Source organism: Pleurodeles waltl, chromosome 4_2 (genome assembly GCF_031143425.1).
Source record: "Pleurodeles waltl isolate 20211129_DDA chromosome 4_2, aPleWal1.hap1.20221129, whole genome shotgun sequence".
In the NCBI taxonomy this organism is placed as follows: Eukaryota; Metazoa; Chordata; class Amphibia; order Caudata; family Salamandridae; genus Pleurodeles; species Pleurodeles waltl.
The window spans coordinates 736,770,928-736,792,194 of record NC_090443.1 but is presented as its reverse complement, the minus strand read 5'-3'; positions in this window follow the sequence as shown (position 1 = coordinate 736,792,194).

Below are 21,267 nucleotides of genomic sequence, written 5' to 3'. Positions count from 1 at the left end.
CTTGGATTTCCCTAGGTCTCTAGTTTTCAGAAATGCACAGGTTTCGTAGGTTTCCCTAGGTGCCGGCTGAGCAAGAGGGCAAAAATCTACAGGTAGGCATTTCGCAAAAAACACCTCTGTTTTCTTTCAAAAATGTGGATGTGTCCACGTTGCGCTTTGGGGCGTTTCCTGTCACGGGCGCTAGTCCTACCCACACAAGTGAGGTATCATTTTTATCGGGAGACTTGGGGGAACGCTGGGTGGAAGGAAATTTGTGGCTCCTCTCAGATTCCAGAACTTTCTGCCACAGAAATGTGAGGAACATGTGTTTTTTTAGCCAAATTTTGAGGTTTGCAAAGGATTCTGGGTAACAGAACCTGGTCCGAGCCCCACAAGTCACCCCATCTTGGATTCCCCTAGGTCTCTAGTTTTCAGAAATGCACAGGTCTGGTAGGTTTCCCTAGGTGCCGGCTGAACAAGAGGCCAAAATCTACAGGTAGGCACTTCGCAAAAAACACCTCTGTTTTCTTTCAAAAATTTGGATGTGTCCACGTTGCGCTTTGGGGCATTTCCTGTCGCGGGCGCTAGGCCTACCCACACAAGTGAGGTATCATTTTTATCGGGAGACTTGGGGGAACGCTGGGTGGAAGGAAATTTGTGGCTCCTCTCAGATTCCAGAACTTTCTGCCAGAGAAATGTGAGGAACATGTGTTTTTTTAGCCAAATTTTGAGGTTTGTAAAGGATTCTGGGTAACAGAACCTGGTCCGAGCCCCACAAGTCACCCCATCTTGGATTCCCCTAGGTCTCTAGTTTTCAGAAATGCACAGGTCTGGTAGGTTTCCCTAGGTGCCGGCTGAACAAGAGGCCAAAATCTACAGGTAGGCACTTCGCAAAAAACACCTCTGTTTTCTTTCAAAAATTTGGATGTGTCCACGTTGCGCTTTGGGGCATTTCCTGTCGCGGGCGCTAGGCCTACCCACACAAGTGAGGTATCATTTTTATCGGGAGACTTGGGGGAACGCTGGGTGGAAGGAAATTTGTGGCTCCTCTCAGATTCCAGAACTTTCTGCCAGAGAAATGTGAGGAACATGTGTTTTTTTAGCCAAATTTTGAGGTTTGCAAAGGATTCTGGGTAACAGAACCTGGTCCGAGCCCCACAAGTCACCCCATCTTGGATTCCCATAGGTCTCTAGTTTTCAGAAATGCACAGGTTTGGTAGGTTTCCCTAGGTGCCGGCTGAGCTAGAGGCCAAAATCTACAGGTAGGCACTTTGCAAAAATCACCTCTGTTTTCTTTCAAAAAATTGGATGTGTCCACGTTGCGCTTTGGGGCGTTTCCTGTCGCGGGCGCTAGGCCTACCCACACAAGTGAGGTGTCATTTTTATTGGGAGACTTGGAGGAACGCTGGGTGGAAGGAAATTTGTGGCTCCTCTCAGATTCCAGAACTTTCTGCCACAGAAATGTGAGGAACATGTGTTTTTTAGCCAAATTTTGAGGTTTGCAAAGGATTCTGGGTAACAGAACCTGGTCCGAGCCCCACAAGTCACCTCATCTTGGATTCCCCTAGGTCTCTAGTTTTCAGAAATGCACAGGTTTGGTAGGTTTCCCTAGGTGCCGGCTGAGCTAGAGGCCAAAATCTACAGGTAGGCACTTCGCAAAAAACACCTCTGTTTTCTTTAAAAAATTTGGATGTGTCCACGTTGCGCTTTGGGGCGTTTCCTGTCGCGGGCGCTAGGCCTACCCACACAAGTGAGGTATCATTTTTATCGGGAGACTTGGGGGAACGCTGGGTGGAAGGAAATTTGTGGCTCCTCTCAGATTCCAGAACTTTCTGCCACAGAAATGTGAGGAACATGTGTTTTTTTAGCCAAATTTTGAGGTTTGCAAAGGATTCTGGGTAACAGAAACTGGTCCGAGCTCCAGAAGTCACCCCATCTTGGATTCCCCTAGGTCTCTAGTTTTTAGAAATGCACAGGTTTGGTAGGTTTCCCTAGGTGCCGGCTGAGCTAGAGGCCAAAATCTACAGGTAGGCACTTTGCAAAAATCACCTCTGTTTTCTTTCAAAAAATTGGATGTGTCCACGTTGCGCTTTGGGGCGTTTCCTGTCGCGGGCGCTAGGCCTACCCACACAAGTGAGGTATCATTTTTATCGGGAGACTTGGGGGAACGCTGGGTGGAAGGAAATTTGTGGCTCCTCTCAGATTCCAGAACTTTCTGCCACAGAAATGTGAGGAACATGTGTTTTTTTAGCCAAATTTTGAGGTTTGCAAAGGATTCTGGGTAACAGAAACTGGTCCGAGCTCCACAAGTCACCCCATCTTGGATTCCCCTAGGTCTCTAGTTTTTAGAAATGCACAGGTTTGGTAGGTTTCCCTAGGTGCCGGCTGAGCTAGAGGCCAAAATCTACAGGTAGGCACTTCGCAAAAAACACCTCTGTTTTCTTTCAAAAATGTGGATGTGTCCACGTTGCGCTTTGGGGCGTTTCCTGTCGCGGGCGCTAGGCCTACCCACACAAGTGAGGTATCATTTTTATCGGGAGACATGGGGGAACGCTGGGTGGAAGGAAATTTGTGGCTCCTCTCAGATTCCAGAACTTTCTGCCACAGAAATGTGAGGAACATGTGTTTTTTTATCCATATTTTGAGGTTTGCAAAGGATTCTGGGTAACAGAACCTGGTCCGAGCCCCACAAGTCACCCCATCTTGGATTCCCCTAGGTCTCTAGTTTTCAGAAATGCACAGGTCTGGTAGGTTTCCCTAGGTGCCGGCTGAGCTAGAGGCCAAAATCTACAGGTAGGCACTTCGCAAAAAACACCTCTGTTTTCTTTCAAAAATTTGGATGTGTCCACGTTGCGCTTTGGGGCATTTCCTGTCGCGGGCGCTAGGCCTACCCACACAAGTGAGGTATCATTTTTATCGGGAGACTTGGGGGAACGCTGGGTGGAAGGAAATTTGTGGCTCCTCTCAGATTCCAGAACTTTCTGCCACAGAAATGTGAGGAACATGTGTTTATTTAGCCAAATTTTGAGGTTTGCAAAGGATTCTGGGTAACAGAACCTGGTCCGAGCCCCACAAGTCACCCCATCTTGGATTCCCATAGGTCTCTAGTTTTCAGAAATGCACAGGTTTGGTAGGTTTCCCTAGGTGCCGGCTGAGCTAGAGGCCAAAATCTACAGGTAGGCACTTCGCAAAAATCACCTCTGTTTTCTTTCAAAAAATTGGATGTGTCCACGTTGCGCTTTGGGGCGTTTCCTGTCGCGGGCGCTAGGCCTACCCACACAAGTGAGGTGTCATTTTTATTGGGAGACTTGGAGGAACGCTGGGTGGAAGGAAATTTGTGGCTCCTCTCAGATTCCAGAACTTTCTGCCACAGAAATGTGAGGAACATGTGTTTTTTAGCCAAATTTTGAGGTTTGCAAAGGATTCTGGGTAACAGAACCTGGTCCGAGCCCCACAAGTCACCTCATCTTGGATTCCCCTAGGTCTCTAGTTTTCAGAAATGCACAGGTTTGGTAGGTTTCCCTAGGTGCCGGCTGAGCTAGAGGCCAAAATCTACAGGTAGGCACTTCGCAAAAAACACCTCTGTTTTCTTTCAAAAATTTGGATGTGTCCACGTTGCGCTTTGGGGCATTTCCTGTCGCGGGCGCTAGGCCTACCCACACAAGTGAGGTATCATTTTTATCGGGAGACTTGGGGGAACGCTGGGTGGAAGGAAATTTGTGGCTCCTCTCAGATTCCAGAACTTTCTGCCACAGAAATGTGAGGAACATGTGTTTTTTTAGCCCAATTTTGAGGTTTGCAAAGGATTCTGGGTAACAGAACCTGGTCCGAGCCCCACAAGTCACCCCATCTTGGATTCCACCAGGGTCTCTAGTTTTCAGAAATGCACAGGTCTGGTAGGTTTCCCTAGGTGCCGGCTGAGCTAGAGGCCAAAATCTACAGGTAGGCACTTCGCAAAAAACACCTCTGTTTTCTTTCAAAAATTTGGATGTGTCCACGTTGCGCTTTGGGGCATTTCCTGTCGCTGGCGCTAGGCCTGCCCATACAAGTGAGGTATCATTTTTATCGGGAGACTTGGGGGAACGCTGGGTGGAAGGAAATTTGTGGCTCCTCTCAGATTCCAGAACTTTCTGCCACAGAAATGTGAGGAACATGTGTTTTTTTAGCCAAATTTTGAGGTTTGCAAAGGATTCTGGGTAACAGAACCTGGTCCGAGCCCCACAAGTCACCCCATCTTGGATTCCCATAGGTCTCTAGTTTTCAGAATTGCACAGGTTTGGTAGGTTTCCCTAGGTGCCGGCTGAGCTAGAGGCCAAAATCTACAGGTGGGCACTTCGCAAAAATCACCTCTGTTTTCTTTCAAAAAATTGGATGTGTCCACGTTGCGCTTTGGGGCATTTCCTGTCGCGGGCGCTAGGCCTACCCACACAAGTGAGGTATCATTTTTATCGGGAGACTTGGGGGAACGCTAGGTGGAAGGAAATTTGTGGCTCCTCTCAGATTCCAGAACTTTCTGCCACAGAAATGTGAGGAACATGTGTTTTTTTGGCCAAATTTTGAGGTTTGCAAAGGATTCTGGGTAACAGAACCTGGTCCGAGCCCCACAAGTCACCCCATCTTGGATTCCCCTGGGTCTCTAGTTTTCAGAAATGCACAGGTTTGGTAGGTTTCCCTAGGTGCCGGCTGATCTAGAGGCCAAAATCTACAGGTAGGCACTTCGCAAAAAACACCTCTGTTTTCTTTCAAAAATTTGGATGTGTCCACGTTGCGCTTTGGGGCGTTTCCTGTCGCGGGCGCTAGGCCTACCCACACAAGTGAGGTATCATTTTTATCAGGAGACTTGGGGGAACGCTGGGTGGAAGAAAACTTGTGGCTCCTCTCAGATTCCAGAACTTTCTGTCACAGAAATGTGAGGAACATGTGTTTTTTTGGCCAAATTTTGAGGTTTGCAAAGGATTCTGGGTAACAGAAACTGGTCCGAGCTCCACAAGTCACCCCATCTTGGATTCCCCTAGGTCTCTAGTTTTTAGAAATGCACAGGTTTGGTAGGTTTCCCTAGGTGCCGGCTGAGCTAGAGGCCAAAATCTACAGGTAGGCACTTCGCAAAAATCACCTCTGTTTTCTTTCAAAAAATTGGATGTGTCCACGTTGCGCTTTGGGGCGTTTCCTGTCGCGGGCGCTAGGCCTACCCACACAAGTGAGGTATCATTTTTATCGGGAGACTTGGGGGAACGCTGGGTGGAAGGAAATTTGTGGCTCCTCTCAGATTCCAGAACTTTCTGCCACAGAAATGTGAGGAACATGTGTTTTTTTAGCCAAATTTTGAGGTTTGCAAAGGATTCTGGGTAACAGAAACTGGTCCGAGCTCCACAAGTCACCCCATCTTGGATTCCCCTAGGTCTCTAGTTTTTAGAAATGCACAGGTTTGGTAGGTTTCCCTAGGTGCCGGCTGAGCTAGAGGCCAAAATCTACAGGTAGGCACTTCGCAAAAAACACCTCTGTTTTCTTTCAAAAATGTGGATGTGTCCACGTTGCGCTTTGGGGCGTTTCCTGTCGCGGGCGCTAGGCCTACCCACACAAGTGAGGTATCATTTTTATCGGGAGACTTGGGGGAACGCTGGGTGGAAGGAAATTTGTGGCTCCTCTCAGATTCCAGAACTTTCTGCCACAGAAATGTGAGGAACATGTGTTTTTTTATCCATATTTTGAGGTTTGCAAAGGATTCTGGGTAACAGAACCTGGTCCGAGCCCCACAAGTCACCCCATCTTGGATTCCCCTAGGTCTCTAGTTTTCAGAAATGCACAGGTCTGGTAGGTTTCCCTAGGTGCCGGCTGAGCTAGAGGCCAAAATCTACAGGTAGGCACTTCGCAAAAAACACCTCTGTTTTCTTTCAAAAATTTGGATGTGTCCACGTTGCGCTTTGGGGCATTTCCTGTCGCGGGCGCTAGGCCTACCCACACAAGTGAGGTATCATTTTTATCGGGAGACTTGGGGGAACGCTGGGTGGAAGGAAATTTGTGGCTCCTCTCAGATTCCAGAACTTTCTGCCACAGAAATGTGAGGAACATGTGTTTTTTTAGCCAAATTTTGAGGTTTGCAAAGGATTCTGGGTAACAGAACCTGGTCCGAGCCCCACAAGTCACCCCATCTTGGATTCCCATAGGTCTCTAGTTTTCAGAAATGCACAGGTTTGGTAGGTTTCCCTAGGTGCCGGCTGAGCTAGAGGCCAAAATCTACAGGTAGGCACTTCGCAAAAATCACCTCTGTTTTCTTTCAAAAAAATGGATGTGTCCACGTTGCGCTTTGGGGCGTTTCCTGTCGCGGGCGCTAGGCCTACCCACACAAGTGAGGTGTCATTTTTATTGGGAGACTTGGAGGAACGCTGGGTGGAAGGAAATTTGTGGCTCCTCTCAGATTCCAGAACTTTCTGCCACAGAAATGTGAGGAACATGTGTTTTTTAGCCAAATTTTGAGGTTTGCAAAGGATTCTGGGTAACAGAACCTGGTCCGAGCCCCACAAGTCACCTCATCTTGGATTCCCCTAGGTCTCTAGTTTTCAGAAATGCACAGGTTTGGTAGGTTTCCCTAGGTGCCGGCTGAGCTAGAGGCCAAAATCTACAGGTAGGCACTTTGCAAAAAACACCTCTGTTTTCTTTCAAAAATTTGGATGTGTCCACGTTGCGCTTTGGGGCATTTCCTGTCGTGGGCGGTAGGCCTACCCACACAAGTGAGGTATCATTTTTATCGGGAGACTTGGGGGAACGCTGGGTGGAAGGAAATTTGTGGCTCCTCTCAGATTCCAGAACTTTCTGCCACAGAAATGTGAGGAACATGTGTTTTTTTGGCCAAATTTTGAGGTTTGCAAAGGATTCTGGGTAACAGAATCTGGTCCGAGCCCCACAAGTCACCCCATCTTGGATTCCCCTAGGTCTCTAGTTTTCAGAAATGCACAGGTTTGGTAGGTTTCCCTACGTGCCGGCTGAGCTAGAGGCCAAAATCTACAGGTAGGCACTTCGCAAAAAACACCTCTGTTTTCTTTCAAAAATGTGTATGTGTCCACGTTGTGCTTTGGGGCGTTTCCTGTCGCGGGCGCTAGGCCTACCCACACAAGTGAGGTATCATTTTTATCAGGAGACTTGGGGGAACGCTGGGTGGAAGGAAATTTGTGGCTCCTCTCAGATTCCAGAACTTTCTGCCACAGAAATGTGAGGAACATGTGTTTTTTTAGCCCAATTTTGAGGTTTGCAAAGGATTCTGGGTAACAGAACCTGGTCCGAGCCCCACAAGTCACCCCATCTTGGATTCCCATAGGTCTCTAGTTTTCAGAATTGCACAGGTTTGGTAGGTTTCCCTAGGTGCCGGCTGAGCTAGAGGCCAAAATCTACAGGTGGGCACTTCGCAAAAATCACCTCTGTTTTCTTTAAAAAAATTGGATGTGTCCACGTTGCGCTTTGGGGCATTTCCTGTCGCGGGCGCTAGGCCTACCCACACAAGTGAGGTATCATTTTTATCGGGAGACTTGGGGGAACGCTAGGTGGAAGGAAATTTGTGGCTCCTCTCAGATTCCAGAACTTTCTGCCACAGAAATGTGAGGAACATGTGTTTTTTTGGCCAAATTTTGAGGTTTGCAAAGGATTCTGGGTAACAGAACCTGGTCCGAGCCCCACAAGTCACCCCATCTTGGATTCCCCTGGGTCTCTAGTTTTCAGAAATGCACAGGTTTGGTAGGTTTCCCTAGGTGCCGGCTGATCTAGAGGCCAAAATCTACAGGTAGGCACTTCGCAAAAAACACCTCTGTTTTCTTTCAAAAATTTGGATGTGTCCACGTTGCGCTTTGGGGCGTTTCCTGTCGCGGGCGCTAGGCCTACCCACACAAGTGAGGTATCATTTTTATCAGGAGACTTGGGGGAACGCTGGGTGGAAGAAAACTTGTGGCTCCTCTCAGATTCCAGAACTTTCTGTCACAGAAATGTGAGGAACATGTGTTTTTTTGGCCAAATTTTGAGGTTTGCAAAGGATTCTGGGTAACAGAAACTGGTCCGAGCTCCACAAGTCACCCCATCTTGGATTCCCCTAGGTCTCTAGTTTTTAGAAATGCACAGGTTTGGTAGGTTTCCCTAGGTGCCGGCTGAGCTAGAGGCCAAAATCTACAGGTAGGCACTTCGCAAAAATCACCTCTGTTTTCTTTCAAAAAATTGGATGTGTCCACGTTGCGCTTTGGGGCGTTTCCTGTCGCGGGCGCTAGGCCTACCCACACAAGTGAGGTATCATTTTTATCGGGAGACTTGGGGGAACGCTGGGTGGAAGGAAATTTGTGGCTCCTCTCAGATTCCAGAACTTTCTGCCACAGAAATGTGAGGAACATGTGTTTTTTTAGCCAAATTTTGAGGTTTGCAAAGGATTCTGGGTAACAGAAACTGGTCCGAGCTCCACAAGTCACCCCATCTTGGATTCCCCTAGGTCTCTAGTTTTTAGAAATGCACAGGTTTGGTAGGTTTCCCTAGGTGCCGGCTGAGCTAGAGGCCAAAATCTACAGGTAGGCACTTCGCAAAAAACACCTCTGTTTTCTTTCAAAAATGTGGATGTGTCCACGTTGCGCTTTGGGGCGTTTCCTGTCGCGGGCGCTAGGCCTACCCACACAAGTGAGGTATCATTTTTATCGGGAGACTTGGGGGAACGCTGGGTGGAAGGAAATTTGTGGCTCCTCTCAGATTCCAGAACTTTCTGCCACAGAAATGTGAGGAACATGTGTTTTTTTATCCATATTTTGAGGTTTGCAAAGGATTCTGGGTAACAGAACCTGGTCCGAGCCCCACAAGTCACCCCATCTTGGATTCCCCTAGGTCTCTAGTTTTCAGAAATGCACAGGTCTGGTAGGTTTCCCTAGGTGCCGGCTGAGCTAGAGGCCAAAATCTACAGGTAGGCACTTCGCAAAAAACACCTCTGTTTTCTTTCAAAAATTTGGATGTGTCCACGTTGCGCTTTGGGGCATTTCCTGTCGCGGGCGCTAGGCCTACCCACACAAGTGAGGTATCATTTTTATCGGGAGACTTGGGGGAACGCTGGGTGGAAGGAAATTTGTGGCTCCTCTCAGATTCCAGAACTTTCTGCCACAGAAATGTGAGGAACATGTGTTTTTTTAGCCAAATTTTGAGGTTTGCAAAGGATTCTGGGTAACAGAACCTGGTCCGAGCCCCACAAGTCACCCCATCTTGGATTCCCATAGGTCTCTAGTTTTCAGAAATGCACAGGTTTGGTAGGTTTCCCTAGGTGCCGGCTGAGCTAGAGGCCAAAATCTACAGGTAGGCACTTCGCAAAAATCACCTCTGTTTTCTTTCAAAAAAATGGATGTGTCCACGTTGCGCTTTGGGGCGTTTCCTGTCGCGGGCGCTAGGCCTACCCACACAAGTGAGGTGTCATTTTTATTGGGAGACTTGGAGGAACGCTGGGTGGAAGGAAATTTGTGGCTCCTCTCAGATTCCAGAACTTTCTGCCACAGAAATGTGAGGAACATGTGTTTTTTAGCCAAATTTTGAGGTTTGCAAAGGATTCTGGGTAACAGAACCTGGTCCGAGCCCCACAAGTCACCTCATCTTGGATTCCCCTAGGTCTCTAGTTTTCAGAAATGCACAGGTTTGGTAGGTTTCCCTAGGTGCCGGCTGAGCTAGAGGCCAAAATCTACAGGTAGGCACTTTGCAAAAAACACCTCTGTTTTCTTTCAAAAATTTGGATGTGTCCACGTTGCGCTTTGGGGCATTTCCTGTCGTGGGCGGTAGGCCTACCCACACAAGTGAGGTATCATTTTTATCGGGAGACTTGGGGGAACGCTGGGTGGAAGGAAATTTGTGGCTCCTCTCAGATTCCAGAACTTTCTGCCACAGAAATGTGAGGAACATGTGTTTTTTTGGCCAAATTTTGAGGTTTGCAAAGGATTCTGGGTAACAGAATCTGGTCCGAGCCCCACAAGTCACCCCATCTTGGATTCCCCTAGGTCTCTAGTTTTCAGAAATGCACAGGTTTGGTAGGTTTCCCTACGTGCCGGCTGAGCTAGAGGCCAAAATCTACAGGTAGGCACTTCGCAAAAAACACCTCTGTTTTCTTTCAAAAATGTGTATGTGTCCACGTTGTGCTTTGGGGCGTTTCCTGTCGCGGGCGCTAGGCCTACCCACACAAGTGAGGTATCATTTTTATCAGGAGACTTGGGGGAACGCTGGGTGGAAGGAAATTTGTGGCTCCTCTCAGATTCCAGAACTTTCTGCCACAGAAATGTGAGGAACATGTGTTTTTTTAGCCCAATTTTGAGGTTTGCAAAGGATTCTGGGTAACAGAACCTGGTCCGAGCCCCACAAGTCACCCCATCTTGGATTCCCCTAGGTCTCTAGTTTTCAGAAATGCACAGGTCTGGGAGGTTTCCCTAGGTGCCGACTGGGCTAGAGGCCAAAATCTACAGGTAGGCACTTCGCAAAAAACACCTCTGTTTTCTTTCAAAAATTTGGATGTGTCCACGTTGCGCTTTGGGGCATTTCCTGTCGCGGGCGCTAGGCCTACCCACACAAGTGAGGTATCATTTTTATTGGGAGACTTAGGGGAATGCTGGGTGGAAATTTGTGGCTCCTCTTAGATTTCAGAACTTTCTGCCACAGAAATGTGAGGAACATGTGTTTTTTTAGCCAAATTTTGAGGTTTGCAAAGGATTCTGGGTAACAGAACCTGGTCCGAGCCCCACAAGTCACCCCATCTTGGTTTCCCATAGGTCTCTAGTTTTCAGAAATGCACAGGTTTGGTAGGTTTCCCTAGGTGCCGGCTGAGCTAGAGGCCAAAATCTACAGGTAGGCACTTCGCAAAAATCACCTCGGTTTTCTTTCAAAAAATTGGATGTGTCCACGTTGCGCTTTGGGGCGTTTCCTGTCGCGGGCGCTAGGCCTACCCACACAAGTGAGGTGTCATTTTTATTGGGAGACTTGGAGGAACGTTGGGTGGAAGGAAATTTGTGGCTCCTCTCAGATTCCAGAACTTTCTGCCACAGAAATGTGAGGAACATGTGTTTTTTAGCCAAATTTTGAGGTTTGCAAAGGATTCTGGGTAACAGAACCTGGTCCGAGCCCCACAAGTCACCTCATCTTGGATTCCCCTAGGTCTCTAGTTTTCAGAAATGCACACGTTTGGTAGGTTTCCCTAGGTGCCGGCTGAGCTAGAGGCCAAAATCTACAGGTAGGCACTTCGCAAAAAACACCTCTGTTTTCTTTCAAAAATTTGGATGTGTCCACGTTGCGCTTTGGGGCGTTTCCTGTCGCGGGCACTTGGCCTACCCACACAAGTGAGGTGTCATTTTTATTGGGAGACTTGGAGGAACGCTGGGTGGAAGGAAATTTGTGGCTCCTCTCAGATTCCAGAACTTTCTGCCACAGAAATGTGAGGAACATGTGTTTTTTAGCCAAATTTTGAGGTTTGCAAAGGATTCTGGGTAACAGAACCAGGTCCGAGCCGCACAAGTCACCTCATCTTGGATTCCCCTAGGTCTCTAGTTTTCAGAAATGCACACGTTTGGTAGGTTTCCCTAGGTGCCGGCTGAGCTAGAGGCCAAAATCTACAGGTAGGCACTTCGCAAAAAACACCTCTGTTTTCTTTCAAAAATTTGGATGTGTCCACGTTGCGCTTTGGGGCGTTTCCTGTCGCGGGCACTTGGCCTACCCACACAAGTGAGGTATCATTTTTATCGGGAGACTTGGAGGAACGCTGGGTGGAAGGAAATTTGTGGCTCCTCTCAGATTCCAGAACTTTCTGCCACAGAAATGTGTGGAACATGTGTTTTTTAGCCAAATTTTGAGGTTTGCAAAGGATTCTGGGTAACAGAACCTGGTCCGAGCCCCACAAGTCACCCCATCTTGGATTCCCCTAGGTCTCTAGTTTTCAGAAATGCACAGGTTTGGTAGGTTTCCCTAGGTGCCGGCTGAGCTAGAGGCCAAAATCTACAGGTAGGCACTTTGCAAAAAACACCTCTGTTTTCTTTCAAAAATGTGTATGTGTCCACGTTGTGCTTTGGGGCGTTTCCTGTCGCGGGCGGTAGGCCTACCCACACAAGTGAGGTATCATTTTTATCGGGAGACTTGGGGGAACGCTGGGTGGAAGGAAGTTTGTGGCTCCTCTCAGATTCCAGAACTTTCTGCCACAGAAATGTGAGGAACATGTGTTTTTTTAGCCCAATTTTGAGGTTTGCAAAGGATTCTGGGTAACAGAACCTGGTCCGAGCCCCACAAGTCACCCCATCTTGGATTCCCCTAGGTCTCTAGTTTTCAGAAATGCACAGGTCTGGTAGGTTTCCCTAGGTGCCGACTGGGCTAGAGGCCAAAATCTACAGGTAGGCACTTCGCAAAAAACACCTCTGTTTTCTTTCAAAAATTTGGATGTGTCCACGTTGCGCTTTGGGGCATTTCCTGTCGCGGGCGCTAGGCCTACCCACACAAGTGAGGTATCATTTTTATCGGGAGACTTAGGGGAACGCTGGGTGGAAGGAAATTTGTGGCTCCTCTTAGATTCCAGAACTTTCTGCCACAGAAATGTGAGGAACATGTGTTTTTTTAGCCAAATTTTGAGGTTTGCAAAGGATTCTGGGTAACAGAACCTGGTCCGAGCCCCACAAGTCACCCCATCTTGGTTTCCCATAGGTCTCTAGTTTTCAGAAATGCACAGGTTTGGTAGGTTTCCCTAGGTGCCGGCTGAGCTAGAGGCCAAAATCTACAGGTAGGCACTTTGCAAAAAACACCTCTGTTTTCTTTCAAAAATGTGTATGTGTCCACGTTGTGCTTTGGGGCGTTTCCTGTCGCGGGCGGTAGGCCTACCCACACAAGTGAGGTATCATTTTTATCGGGAGACTTGGGGGAACGCTGGGTGGAAGGAAGTTTGTGGCTCCTCTCAGATTCCAGAACTTTCTGCCACAGAAATGTGAGGAACATGTGTTCTTTTAGCCCAATTTTGAGGTTTGCAAAGGATTCTGGGTAACAGAACCTGGTCCGAGCCCCACAAGTCACCCCATCTTGGATTCCCCTAGGTCTCTAGTTTTCAGAAATGCACAGGTCTGGTAGGTTTCCCTAGGTGCCGACTGGGCTAGAGGCCAAAATCTACAGGTAGGCACTTCGCAAAAAACACCTCTGTTTTCTTTCAAAAATTTGGATGTGTCCACGTTGCGCTTTGGGGCATTTCCTGTCGCGGGCGCTAGGCCTACCCACACAAGTGAGGTATCATTTTTATCGGGAGACTTAGGGGAACGCTGGGTGGAAGGAAATTTGTGGCTCCTCTTAGATTCCAGAACTTTCTGCCACAGAAATGTGAGGAACATGTGTTTTTTTAGCCAAATTTTGAGGTTTGCAAAGGATTCTGGGTAACAGAACCTGGTCCGAGCCCCACAAGTCACCCCATCTTGGTTTCCCATAGGTCTCTAGTTTTCAGAAATGCACAGGTTTGGTAGGTTTCCCTAGGTGCCGGCTGAGCTAGAGGCCAAAATCTACAGGTAGGCACTTCGCAAAAATCACCTCTGTTTTCTTTCAAAAAATTGGATGTGTCCACGTTGCGCTTTGGGGCGTTTCCTGTTGCGGGCGCTAGGCCTACCCACACAAGTGAGGTGTCATTTTTATTGGAAGACTTGGAGGAACGCTGGGTGGAAGGAAATTTGTGGCTCCTCTCAGATTCCAGAACTTTCTGCCACAGAAATGTGAGGAACATGTGTTTTTTAGCCATATTTTGAGGTTTGCAAAGGATTCTGGGTAACAGAACCTGGTCCGAGCCCCACAAGTCACCTCATCTTGGATTCCCCTAGGTCTCTAGTTTTCAGAAATGCACACGTTTGGTAGGTTTCCCTAGGTGCCGGCTGAGCTAGAGGCCAAAATCTACAGGTAGGCACTTCGCAAAAAACACCTCTGTTTTCTTTCAAAAATTTGGATGTGTCCACGTTGCGCTTTGGGGCGTTTCCTGTCGCGGGCACTTGGCCTACCCACACAAGTGAGGTGTCATTTTTATTGGGAGACTTGGAGGAACGCTGGGTGGAAGGAAATTTGTGGCTCCTCTCAGATTCCAGAACTTTCTGCCACAGAAATGTGAGGAACATGTGTTTTTTAGCCAAATTTTGAGGTTTGCAAAGGATTCTGGGTAACAGAACCAGGTCCGAGCCCCACAAGTCACCTCATCTTGGATTCCCCTAGGTCTCTAGTTTTCAGAAATGCACAGGTTTGGTAGGTTTCCCTAGGTGCCGGCTGAGCTAGAGGCCAAAATCTACAGGTAGGCACTTCGCAAAAAACACCTCTGTTTTCTTTCAAAAATTTGGATGTGTCCACGTTGCGTTTTGGGGCGTTTCCTGTCGCGGGCGCTAGGCCTACCCACACAAGTGAGGTATCATTTTTATCGGGAGACTTGGGGGAACGCTGGGTGGAAGGAAATTTGTGGCTCCTCTCACATTCCAGAACTTTCTGCCACAGAAATGTGTGGAACATGTGTTTTTTTAGCCAAATTTTGAGGTTTGCAAAGGATTCTGGGTAACAGAACCTGGTCCGAGCTCCACAAGTCACCCCATCTTCGATTCCCCTAGGTCTCTAGGTTTCAGAAATGCACAGGTTTGGTAGGTTTCCCTAGGTGCCGGCTGAGCTAGAGGCCGAAATCTACAGGTAGGCACTTCGCAAAAATCACCTCTGTTTTCTTTAAAAAAATTGGATGTGTCCACGTTGCGCTTTGGGGCGTTTCCTGTCGCGGGCGCTAGGCCTACCCACACAAGTGAGGTATCATTTTTATCGGGAGACTTGGGGGAACGCTGGGTGGAAGGAAATTTGTGGCTCCTCTCAGTTTCCAGAACTTTCTGCCACAGAAATGTGAGGAACATGTGTTTTTGTATCCAAATTTTGAGGTTTGCAAAGGATTCTGGGTAACAGAACCTGGTCCGAGCCCCACAAGTCACCCCATCTTGGATTCCCCTAGGTCTCTAGTTTTCAGAAATGCACAAGTTTGGTAGGTTTCCCTAGGTGCCGGCTGAGCTAGAGGCCAAAATCTACAGGTAGGCACTTCGCAAAAAACACCTCTGTTTTCTTTAAAAAATGTGTATGTGTCCACGTTGTGCTTTGGGGCGTTTCCTGTCGCGGGCGCTAGGCCTACCCACACAAGTGAGGTATCATTTTTATCGGGAGACTTGGGGGAACGCTGGGTGGAAGGAAATTTGTGGCTCCTCTCAGATTCCAGAACTTTCTGCCACAGAAATGTGAGGAACATGTGTTTTTTTAGCCAAATTTTGAGGTTTGCAAAGGATTCTGGGTAAGAGAACCTGGTCCGAGCCCCACAAGTCACCCCATCTTGGATTCCCCTAGGTCTCTAGTTTTCAGAAATGCACAGGTTTGGTAGGTTTCCCTAGGTGCCGGCTGAGCTAGAGGCCAAAATCTACAGGTAGGCACTTCGCAAAAATCACCTCTGTTTTCTTTAAAAAAATTGGATGTGTCCACGTTGCGCTTTGGGGCGTTTGCTGTCGCGGGCGCTAGGCCTACCCACACAAGTGAGGTGTCATTTTTATTGGGAGACTTGGAGGAACGCTGGGTGGAAGGAAATTTGTGGCTCCTCTCAGATTCCAGAACTTTCTGCCACAGAAATGTGAGGAACATGTGTTTTTTAGCCAAATTTTGAGGTTTGCAAAGGATTCTGGGTAACAGAACCTGGTCCGAGCCCCACAAGTCACCCCATCTTGGATTCCCCTAGGTCTCTAGTTTTCAGAAATGCACAAGTTTGGTAGGTTTCCCTAGGTGCCGGCTGAGCTAGAGGCCAAAATCTACAGGTAGGCACTTCGCAAAAAACACCTCTGTTTTCTTTCAAAAATTTGGATGTGTCCACGTTGCGCTTTGGGGCGTTTCCTGTCGCGGGCGCTAGGCCTACCCACACAAGTGAGGTATCATTTTTATCGGGAGACTTGGGGGAACGCTGGGTGGAAGGAAATTTGTGGCTCCTCTCAGATTCCAGGACTTTCTGCCACAGAAATGTGTGGAACATGTGTTTTTTTAGCCAAATTTTGAGGTTTGCAAAGGATTCTGGGTAACAGAACCTGGTCCGAGCTCCACAAGTCACCCCATCTTCGATTCCCCTAGGTCTCTAGGTTTCAGAAATGCACAGGTTTGGTAGGTTTCCCTAGGTGCCGGCTGAGCTAGAGGCCGAAATCTACAGGTAGGCACTTCGCAAAAATCACCTCTGTTTTCTTTAAAAAAATTGGATGTGTCCACGTTGCGCTTTTGGGCGTTTCCTGTCGCGGGCGCTAGGCCTACCCACACAAGTGAGGTATCATTTTTATCGGGAGACTTGGGGGAACGCTGGGTGGAAGGAAATTTGTGGCTCCTCTCAGATTCCAGAACTTTCTGCCACAGAAATGTGAGGAACATGTGTTTTTGTATCCAAATTTTGAGGTTTGCAAAGGATTCTGGGTAACAGAACCTGGTCAGAGCCCCACAAGTCACCCCATCTTGGATTCCCCTAGGTCTCTAGTTTTCAGAAATGCACAGGTTTGGTAGGTTTCCCTAGGTGCCGGCTGAGCTGGAGGCCAAAATCTACAGGTAGGCACTTCGCAAAAATCACCTCTGTTTTCTTTCAAAAAATGGGATGTGTCCACGTTGCGCTTTGGGGCGTTTCCTGTCGCGGGCGCTAGCCCTACCCACACAAGTGAGGTATCATTTTTATCGGGAGACTTGGGGGAACATAGATTAGCAAAACAAGTGTTATTGCCCCTTCTCTTTCTCTATATTTTTTCCTTCCAAATATAGGAGAGTGTGTAAAAAAGACATCTATTTGAGAAATGCCCTGTAATTCACATGCTAGTATGGTCTCCCCGGAATTCAGAGATGTGCAAATAGCCACTGCTCCTCAACACCTTATCTTGTGCCCTTTTTGGAAATACAAAGGTTTTCTTGATAGCAATTTTTTACTCTTTATATTTTAGCAAATGAATTGCTGTATAACCGGTATAGAATGAAAACGCACTGCAGGGTGCAGCTCATTTATTGGCTCTGGGTTCCTCGGGTTCTTGATGAACCTACAAGGCCTATATATCCCCGCAACCAGAGGAGTCCAGCAGACGTAACGGTATATTGCTTTCGATAATCTGACATTGCAGGGTAAAGTTACAGATTAAAACGTAGAGAAAAATTGATGATTTCTTTTCCTCAATTTCAATATTTTTCTTTTTCAGTTGTTAGGATCTACACAAATGACCCCTTGCTGAATTCAGATTTTTGTCTACTTCTCAGAAATGTTTAGGTTTCTGGGATCCAGCATTGGTTTCATGCCCATTTCTGTCACTGACTGGAAGGAGGCTTAGAGCACAAAAAATTGCAAAAATGGGGTATGTCCCAGTAAAATGCCAAAATTGTGTTGAAAACTTGGGTTTTCTGATTCAAGTCTGCCTGTTCCTGAAAGCTGGGAAGCTGCTGAGTTTAGCACCGCCAACCCTTTGTTGATGCCATTTTCAGGGGAAAAACCACAAGCCTTCTTCTGCAGCCACGTTTTCCAAATTTTTTGAAAAAAACAAACTTTTCACTGTATTTTGGCTAATTTCTTGGCCTCCTTCAGGGGAACCCACAAAGTCTGGGTACCTCTAGAATCCCTAGGATGTTGGAAAAAAAGGACGCATATTTGGCTTGGTTAGCTTATGTGGACAAAAAGTTATGAAGGCCTAAGCGCGAACTGCCCCAAATAGGCAAAAAAAGGCCTGGCACAGGAGGGGGAAAAGGCCTGGCAGCGAAGGGGTTAAAACCCCGCCTGACGCATTGCTTCCAAGGGTGCTTCTACTGAGCTAAGGTCTATTAAGGACCTCAGCTTTTCGACTGCTTGTTCTCCCGGAGCCATTATCTGGGGAGTTCCTATGGACCCTCCTCTTATCGCATCTTGGGTCATTACTCCCTGATCACATACGCCAGATTTGCCTTGTGCATACAATGGCACTGGTGGACCGACAGTAATTGGTAACGATATGGCAGCAGGTGTCTGACCTGGTCCCAAACTCCGTGGAGCAGTAACTCCATAGGTCTGTTCCAAAGTACCCGGGACAGGTACTAATGGAGGACCAGCTACTGGGTTGTACCCTGGTATCAATTGTGGTTGCGGCTGGGACAGCAATTTCGGAGTTGACTCAATCTGCACTAACCTTGATTTTTTGTATATATCGGGTCTTGCAGCACTATCAGATTTGTAGTAGTCTCAAGTACTGGAACGTCTGGATAGATTCTCTGTATCTGTGTGTCTGGCGCAGTGGGTACACTGACACACTTCTGTATCGAAGTCGTATCACCAGTCTGTACCGTATCAGTAACTCCCTTCTCCTGCGTCTGGTTCCCAGGACCCACGCTAGTGCTTGGAACACTGTCACTCACCGCATAAGGTGGCGGGCGATCATGTAATAATCGGTCCATGAATTCCTCATCGTCTGAATCGTCTTCCTCTTCCCAAGGTCTCTTATTCTCTTTAGACTTACTAGAGTCCTTATCTGTTTTACAGGAGGCTTTCTTTCCCTGTGACTCTTCTCCCTGAGCTATTGCTGGGAACAATTTTAATCCGTCAACAATTCCCCGTCTCCACATTTTGTTCTCGTTATCCCACCTAGCTTCTGCATAAGATTTTTCTGCCCTTTTTAGCCTTCTCTGGAACCTTTCTTGTCTATGTTTAAGAGCCATCAAATCCCAAATCACTAAAGCCTCATATTGAACTGGCCTCGGAGGTGGTTTTTGTGTACTTAGCATCCATCTTAAGTTCTCTAGCACCTTCGGATTGAACGTCCCATGTTCTGGGAACGCTAAACATCCCTCTTTTTCTGTTAATTTGCGCCACTGTTTCATCCATAAACAAGGCGTGACACCCTTCTCCTCCATAAACATGTAAGCTGGAGTACCCTCAGGCAGTGTAGGCTCCCCATCAGTTGCCATAATATATGTGTCTCCCTTCAGAGCGCTCTTAAATGCCTTGACAAAATTCATTTTGCGATTTTCTCTTATTTGTATTTAATCAGAAAGTGACTTAGTTCCCAGGACACTCTTCACCCACCTTTCTCAACCTATTGCCTCCCACGGACGGCAGCCAATCCGTGCGCGACCCCTCTCGATGACTGACTTATCTCAGCGCGGCACCACTGAAGTCACACTCACACACTGCAGCTGACAAAATCTTGCAGCTCGTCCACCCCTCACTGAATTCACACAAACTAATGCAAAATTATTGCGAGCACCTTTAATGACAACACAAATCTGCCGGTTTACTACAGGAAGGGTAACACATTCGCTTCAGAACTTTACAGAGATTTCACTTGAAGCCTCAGCCGCTACTCTCTCCTTCCCAGCTCACGCATACGCAAGCAGAATTCGACCCACAAATTCTACTCTCGACTTGTCAATGGTTCGTCCTAGTGCACTTTAGAACTTGCCAAATCTCCATCAAAGGTTTCACAAAGACGCTTTGACTCAAACTCGAGTTGCCAACCACGCCCGATTGACCTATTAAACCGCATAGATTACAACATAAACTCAAGTGTCTCCTACACTTGTCAATATACTCCGGAGTCTTAGACCACGACGGGTCTGTACATAAACAACCAACCACGTGGATAATTTTGAGCACAAAGCGCCACACTCATATGAAGTACGCCAACTTCCCTACTCTCATACTGCGGAGTAGGCCCACTCCTACTAAAACAACATTTACCTGACCTAGATACACACAGATTTCACAATCACCTGCAAAAGGCATAAGCTGAGCAAGCGCAAAACCCTATACCACACACATTATGACGCCGAGAACATCCCCAACTCACTTAGGCAGGCTCCGAGATCCCGGGAAAGTCATGGTGAATTTAGAAACCCATCATACCTCCAATTTGCATTATCACAGAAAAACAAATTTAAACAATGATTCTCCGTCCTAAGGCCCCAAAGGGCCAAACCGTCGCTCTGCTACCAGAACTGTTAACGCGTCCTTTTATGTTAATTTATTACACATTAGGACTCGTTTTAGGCCAATGAATCTTTTGACCCAGTTGAGAGACACCGGAGGACGAGATAACTGATCAATATGTCAATCAATATATCAATAATGTCGTCAATATTTATCACAACAATACATTTCACTTTGGTCAAAGTCATTAATCAAATTGACGACGCAACCATGACCTTTCAGCCATGAATAACCACACCAGTTAATAGAATTTTATGAATTTTATTTCCTATTAGTTACAACCTAAGATTAAGTGCGTCAATCTTAAAGCCAAGAAACACAACAGCATAGTTACGATATGGCAACTTTGGTAAGATTTCAATAAGGCAAAAATCATAAACTTTAATATATAACACAACGTAAACATAGATCAGAATATAGCATAGTATTGATATCACGTCAGTTCAACAAAGCATTGTCAGTCGTTTGTCCATTTGCGTCAATTTGATGATCACCTATCCTAACCACTAATTAGCATTGGCATGTTGGGCTTCATGCAAAACAATTTAGAACACCAATTTGGAAAACATCTAGCTATGGTCTCTGTCAAAAGCAAGCAGTTGGTGCCTAGAAAGGAAAAGCAAACAGACAAATTACAAATTGCATTGTCATAATTACCCTCCAAAGATTAGGTCAGCGCACAGATTCAGTCTTCGTCTTCAGGACATCAGTCAAACGCCATCAGGCAAGGCTCAACTAAAAGGGCAAAGGGATACTTCCCTCATAAGGAGGAAAAATGTAAAATGGGCAGTCTATGAGTGAGGATGGTTTAATAAGTCTCAAAGTCACCAAACAGAGTTTCTGGATAAAATCAATAGCATTCCCTACCTAATTCTAATGACCCTTCTGTGACATGGGTTTTTATCCCTTTTTTCGTAGTACATTCCCCCAAAATTCTATTGGACACTTACTATACCCCACTATCTTTAACCTATCAAATTTAGCATTTGGTAATCCCAATTGTCACCCCACATTTATTCACGGTTATTTGATTGGTCTTCATAATTGACATCTTCGGAGGTGGCACATCCAGTGTTACTTCACTCTTTGGCACGTCTTTTGGGTCAGCAGATTCATTGTCCATCGGTCTAAGCGACCTTGGACATTTCATTAGTCTACATTTGTTTCAATTTGCTCATAACTTTTAATCCAAGGCACCGAAAATGCGCTTGGGAACGGAATTAATATAGTTACATTCGTCTTCCAAGTTGAAGAAAAGAACATTTGCAGGGTCATGGCCCTTTGCGAGTCGGCACACTGGAAAAACAGAAAAATGCATTTAATATGAGAGCTGGGCA